At 42.7% G+C, this 6,000-nt stretch overlaps 1 protein-coding gene across 3 annotated transcripts in view; it reads left to right on the plus strand.

Moving 5' to 3' along the window:
- Positions 1–6,000, plus strand: part of Pak1 (p21 (RAC1) activated kinase 1) — a 119,275-nt gene that overhangs the window by 48,904 nt on the left and 64,371 nt on the right. For 2 of the 3 annotated variants that reach the window (XM_021195665.1, XM_029540005.1), the window contains exon 1: positions 2,295–2,498. The exons of the other annotated variant lie outside the window; for it this stretch is intronic. The gene's annotated coding sequence lies outside the window, so the exon portion shown is untranslated. Of the gene's footprint in view, positions 1–2,294; positions 2,499–6,000 lie in introns of those variants that run through there. 3 annotated transcript variants of the gene reach the window in all.

Here is a 6,000-nt window from a genome sequence, read left to right on the forward strand (position 1 = left end):
ACAACAAAAAAAAAAAAACAAAAACAAAACATAACAACAACAACAACAAAGAGATCATAAGAGGGAGGTTAGATTTCCTGGAACTGGAGTTACAAATGATTTTGAGCCACCATGTACATGCTGGGGACTGAACCCAGCCAAGCAACAAGTGCTATAATGTTGAACCATCTCTCAAGCATCCTGTCTGTCAGTCTGTCTGCCTATCTGCCTGTCTGACTCTCTCTGTCTGTCTCTGTCTCTCTGTCTCTCTGTCTCTTTGTCTCTGTTTGTCTGTCTCTCTGTGTGTGAGTGAGTGAGTGGGGTAGAAGAGGGAGAATGGGAATGAATCATGTGTCATGGTTTGCATGTGAAAACCAGAGAAAAACATATAGGAAGGAGGAGTTGGTTCTCCCTACCCTGTGCCCCAAAGATGGAACCAAGGTCAGCAGTCTTGGCAGCTAGTTCTTTTACCTACTGTTCCACCTTACTGTGTGTAGTTTTTTGGTTTTGTTTTGTTTTCAAATGTAGAAATTCCTGTCTCCTTTTCCAAATACTGTAAGTATTCAGGGCTTAGGAAGGGTAAACAATAAAAGAGCTGAGTTCTTTCTGTATAGAGTTTTCCCTCTGTATTTAGACTAATTTGGGCACACTGAGTGGTAGTGCAGACATTTGTCAGGGAAGATGGCTGCATGTTATGTAAGTCAGGTTTCATGCTGGTCACCGACTCTTTGGAGTTAGTATGAAGCTGACCAACAGTTATCTGTTGTAAACAAAACAAAAAGAAATAGGAGGACTAAAGAGAAACCTAGGCTTAGGCTTCAGTCGGTATATACATGGTTATGTCATTTACTGGCTGTATAACCCTGGAGAAGTCACTGTGTTCTTATCCATTGCTTCCTGTCTTATACCTGCTCTGCTGTGCTGCTTTCTAGCAGTACCTTCACAATGTGGTATCTACTTTCATCCTAGACATTTGTTTAAATTAGTACTATTTTATGCTTTCGGTTGCCTGTAGCTCTAAAAAATTCTGTTAAGTGTGTACTTGCCCATACTTCTTTCCTTTGGCCAAGGATCTTTTAAAACATCAATTTTTGTTATCCTGTTTTTTCCCCAGAGCCCTTAGAGCAGAATCTAAACTTCTGAGCCTGTGAGATGGCTCAGTGCATAAAGGTTTCTGGCACTAAGCCAGACAACCCAAGTTTGAACCTTAGGACACATATGGTAGAAGAAGAAAACTGATTCTCATGAGTTATCCTCTGATCTCTACATGCACCATGGTACATATGTGCCACCTGCCCTCACCCCATAGCAAATAATTTAAAACCTCTAAACTCATTGATTATGACCTGGAAGAGATAATCTGCATAACTTGATTTCAGTCATGTGCCTCAAGGGCAAGGGATGAGTTGGGTCAGTGTGGTGAGTGATGATGGGAGGTACTGTCTTCTGGGTGTACAGGAAATATGTGAAGGTACATTTTTTATCATTTCAGTCTTCAGAAAGCACCCTTTATTGGGAGGGGGAAGACCAGAAATGTTTCTTTAATGTGTTATCCAGCTCCAAGTTCTGTCGTAGTGACTGGTGTCTGACAAGTGTTTAAGAAATTCTGAGAGTGGCGTAGGGACTACTCCATAACTCTGTGAAATAGACATAGGTTTGTAAAGTATAGGGACACATAGTAAATAGCCCTTAACAAATAGTTAGCTATTGCTGAACTTTCTCTGTTAAAGGGGGTGGGTGGGTGGTATAAGGACCACATTATTATCTTTCACGGGGCACATTCTAGAGAGTCAGCAGAAAGATGCATTACCCCCTCTCCATTCTAGTCTGAACGAATCCTGAATCTCATTTGAGGAGGTCTTGATTCTGGGGTACAAGAGGACTTCGGCAGGCTCTAGAACAGCTGTTCTCAGCTTATAGGTCCTGATCCCTTGTTGAACTACCCTTTCACAGAGGTCACCTAAGACCATTGGAAATGTCAGATATTTACATTACAATTCATAACAGTAGCAAAATTACAGTTATGAAATAGCAACAAAATCAGTTTTATGATTGGGGGTCACTACAACGTGAGGAACTATATTAAAGAATCGCAGTATTAGGAAGGTTGAGAACCACTGCTCTAAAAAGCCTGTCAGGTACCTCTTGTTGGAGCCTGGGTTGGGAGAACAGCAGAGACAATCAGAACATTGGTTATGTATTTTTTTTCCTGCCCCTCAGCGCCTCTTCAGAAAAAGGGGGCGGGACAGCGCTCTCCCCGCCTCCTTTCCTTCCTTTCTCTGTTCCTCCCTCCCTCCCCGCCCCTTTACTGAGCCTCTGTGTCTTTGCTGCCGCCCTACGTGGGCCGGAGTGTGCTGCGCCTCGGGAGCTGGGGTGGCTGCGCTGCGGCGCTTAGCTGAATCCAGCCTGTCAGGCTGGTTCAGCCCGGGCTTTGTCCCAACTGCTGAGCAGGGAGAGGTGCGGCTCTGCGACAGATACACAAGATCATCAGAGATGCTGGGCCCCGCACCCACCGCCAGGTAATGCTGGCCTTCCCTGGGCCTGGCATAGCTAGACTGAACTGGGGTAGTAGGAGCGGGTGGGTGTCTTGCTGCCTTCCGGGGAAGGGAATGGGGAGAACATTACATTTCACTTATATTAAGGGATTCTTAGTAAGGAAAGGACCTGGTGTTGTAACATTGAGATAAGCCCCTCAGGGCTAGGCCTGTGCAGGAATAAGGCATCTGGCTAGGGAAGGTTATGAAGGGGAAGCTGGATTTTTGGGGAACTGCATGCCTCAGGGGCCCCACTCCTTTGTAAGCATGCTTCTGCATGGTGGCCAGGGTGATGCTTTTCTGTGCCTTGGTTTAGATGCGGGTTTCCTGGGACCCGGAATACTGTTCTCTGGTTGGAGATGTGTAGTGAAGATAGGAGACCCCTGCAGCTGTTCCTGGTCAGGCAGTCTCTGTGAGCCTTAGTTTCCTTATCTGAAGTGAAGGGCTTAGCATTCTGTAACTGTGCCTTTCCTAGGCTGTAAAATTTACCTTGGAAAGGTGAGCTAGGTAGAGACAGAGGAGCCAGCCTTCCATATGCATCTTGCTGGTCTGTTTAGAACCAGTGACTTCATAAAGTGTTAATGCTTATGTTGGGGCTAAAAGTAGATATGTTGAGTGTGGGGTGTGGGGTTGAGAAGAAACAGGTGAAGAAAGTATGCTAATTTTTTTTCCTGAACTGGCCAATTCTTTGATAGTTAGACCACTGCTATAAACTAGGCTGTCTTCTCTGGTGCACTGTTATTGATCTGCTAAGTAAATAACAGACCTTGAGACTATGTAATATCCTAATCACTGTAATTCCTTCCTTTATTATCTGGCACCAAGAAATACAAATACTAACCTATGTTGATTATTTTGGACCTTTCTCATCTTGGTTTCAGAGGAGCTATGCATTTCCTCTGGGAAGCCTTCCTGTTCTTTCTTCTTCCTGCCTCCTCCTGCTGGTCGGCTTTCCTTGCCTGCCCCTCACATGTTTTCTGATCTCACCATTTTCCTTTCTTCCTTTCCTTGTCTTCACACTTTCCACTTCTTGTCTCTTTTCCCTCCATAACCACAATTTCTTTTTTCTTTTTTCCTTTTTCATTTCTTCCCTGGATCCGCTTCCTCTTGGTTAGGCTCTCTTCTCTTTTCCTTTTAGGATCTTTTATTGTGCTTTCTCATTGGTAGTAAGTTGCTGACTTGGAGGGACCTTTGCTTTGTAAGGTCCAAACATTTTCGCTTCCTTGCTTTTGACCTAAGCACTGTTTTCTTTATGTGTCCGGCTTTCTCCTTACTGCCCTCAAGCTGTTTTGGGGATAAGCAGTTATTCTTCCTGGATTTATTCCCCATCCTTTTCCTTGAGAATCAAGGCAGAATGTGGGCAGAAGGAAAAAAATCATGATAGGAAGTCAAGAGCTTGAAGGCTCAAGCTGGAGAACAAGTACAAATACAGCTAGAGAGGAGACCTTCCTGAGAGCCCCTCAGTGAGATGAGGGGCTGGGAGACAGCCAGTTACCAGGTGGCACAGTGGGTTGAAGAGAAGAAGGTGACGTCTTGGGGGCAAGAGTGTTCTTTAGGAAGAAGAAGGTGGCTTTGACATCAAGATGGAGGTTATTTGGGGGTAAGGGTAGCTGTAGAGGGAAAGATTTATAGGATATGTAAAGGTATGTAAAGGATGTGTAACCATATAGGTTATTTGTTTTTCCTCCTGATGGTAGGCTCTTTGAAGAGGATTATTTTTGCTCTGCATCATCCGCACCCCTCCCCAACCTAAAGTGAGAGTGAGAGAGTGAGAGGGGAAACAGAGATGAGACTGACAGTGTTATTGTTTCATTGACACTCACTAATATACGCAATGTGTGTGTATGTGTGAATGCATATATACACACACATACAAGATATCAATTTGGTATCCATCATTAACTGTTTTCTCTGGTCGGTGAGAACACTTGCCACCAAGCATGATGAGATCTTAGTTCTATTCCTAGGTTTTATATGGTGGAAGGAGAGACTAATTCCCACGAGATGTCTGGATATGTGAGCCATGGTATGCTCTCACCACTATCCCAACGCACACATGTATAAATAGATGTAACTTTAAAAATAAACATTCTCTCAGCCACCTATAGTATATTAGTTATGGTGTTGGTTGCTGAGTACTGTTGGTTTTTAAAGGAGGTACTTAGATTCACTTGCTGCGTTCAGATGCAGGTCTAGGGGTGAACCCTCATGTGGTAGGGTAGAGGGGAGCACAGGGAGCTATGATAATGTAGTGGAGGAAGACTAAGGTTCAACAAATCAGAGGCAGGGCTGCACTGTAAACTCAAGTCTTCTTTAATTGTGATACATATTTACTTAGATTATGTTATCTTGTGACATTATGTACATGTTGTGTATAAAGAATTTTCTTTTCTTTTTTTCTGTCTTTGGGAATAAAATGTAGATATTAATGAAATAGAAAACAAATTTACATGTGGTAGGTTATTATGCCCTGGCCAAACAAATTCTCAGAAGGAAGCAGACTTTGTCCCTGTTTATTTCTGGCTGCAGGCCATTTAGGTGACTCACTGCTGAGCACCCTCTCTGAGTTATTTGATCCCTTTCTCTTCCCTGTTTTCTTATATTCAATTTCTGGCACAAGATGGAGAGTCCAGAGGCCAGATAGGCTAGGTGTTTACTTCACAGACTTCTGTAAGATAAGAATGGAACACCCTGTAGGGCTGGTGAGGAATCAGTGAGGTAATGGATGCATGAACACACTTTGTGCAGTGATCTACCCATATTCTTGTTATTGTCTCTGGATGCCTTTTTAAAACACCTATGAAGATGCTTAGATGCTGTAGCCCAGAAGCCCAAGGATGCAACTGAGAAATCTAAATTATGTCTAAATTCTTGAGGAATAAAAGAAAAAGGGGACATATATAGAAAAAGCTTTTAGGATTGGTAATTGAGCTTCATGCTCAAAATGGAGGTCAGCTGGTAATATAGTGCTTTATTCATGTCAGAAAGACGGTAGGGGGCCAGTATAAAAGATTTCATTTTGAGTGTCTATGATAAGTAGATAAATAGAAGAGAAAGTAATTAAGGTCAAGTCTTCATGTAATGGTTTGCTGGTTACTTGCTTGTTCATCCAAGTTTCATATACTAAAATGAAAGATACTTATATTAACGTTGAAGAGTTGATTGTGAAGATAAAGAAGTAATTTTATAAAAAATAAAAAATATGGTGCTGGAGAGGTGGCATTGGCTGCTTTTCCAGAGGACTTGGGTTCAATTTTCTGCAATGGCAGCAGCTCAAAACTGTCCGTAACCCAGTTCCAGGGGATCTGGCATCCAAATGCAGACATACATGCAATCAAAATACCACTGCACCTAAAAAATGTTAAAAAAAAATTACACAGTACTTATAGCTATACTTTTTTTTTTTTTTTTTTTTTTTGGTTTTTCGAGACAGGGTTTCTCTGTGTAGCCCTGGCTGTCCTGGAACTCACTCTGTAGACCAGGCTGG

The sequence above is a fragment of the Mus pahari genome, chromosome 1 (genome assembly GCF_900095145.1).
Source record: "Mus pahari chromosome 1, PAHARI_EIJ_v1.1, whole genome shotgun sequence".
Classification (NCBI taxonomy): domain Eukaryota; kingdom Metazoa; phylum Chordata; class Mammalia; order Rodentia; family Muridae; genus Mus; species Mus pahari.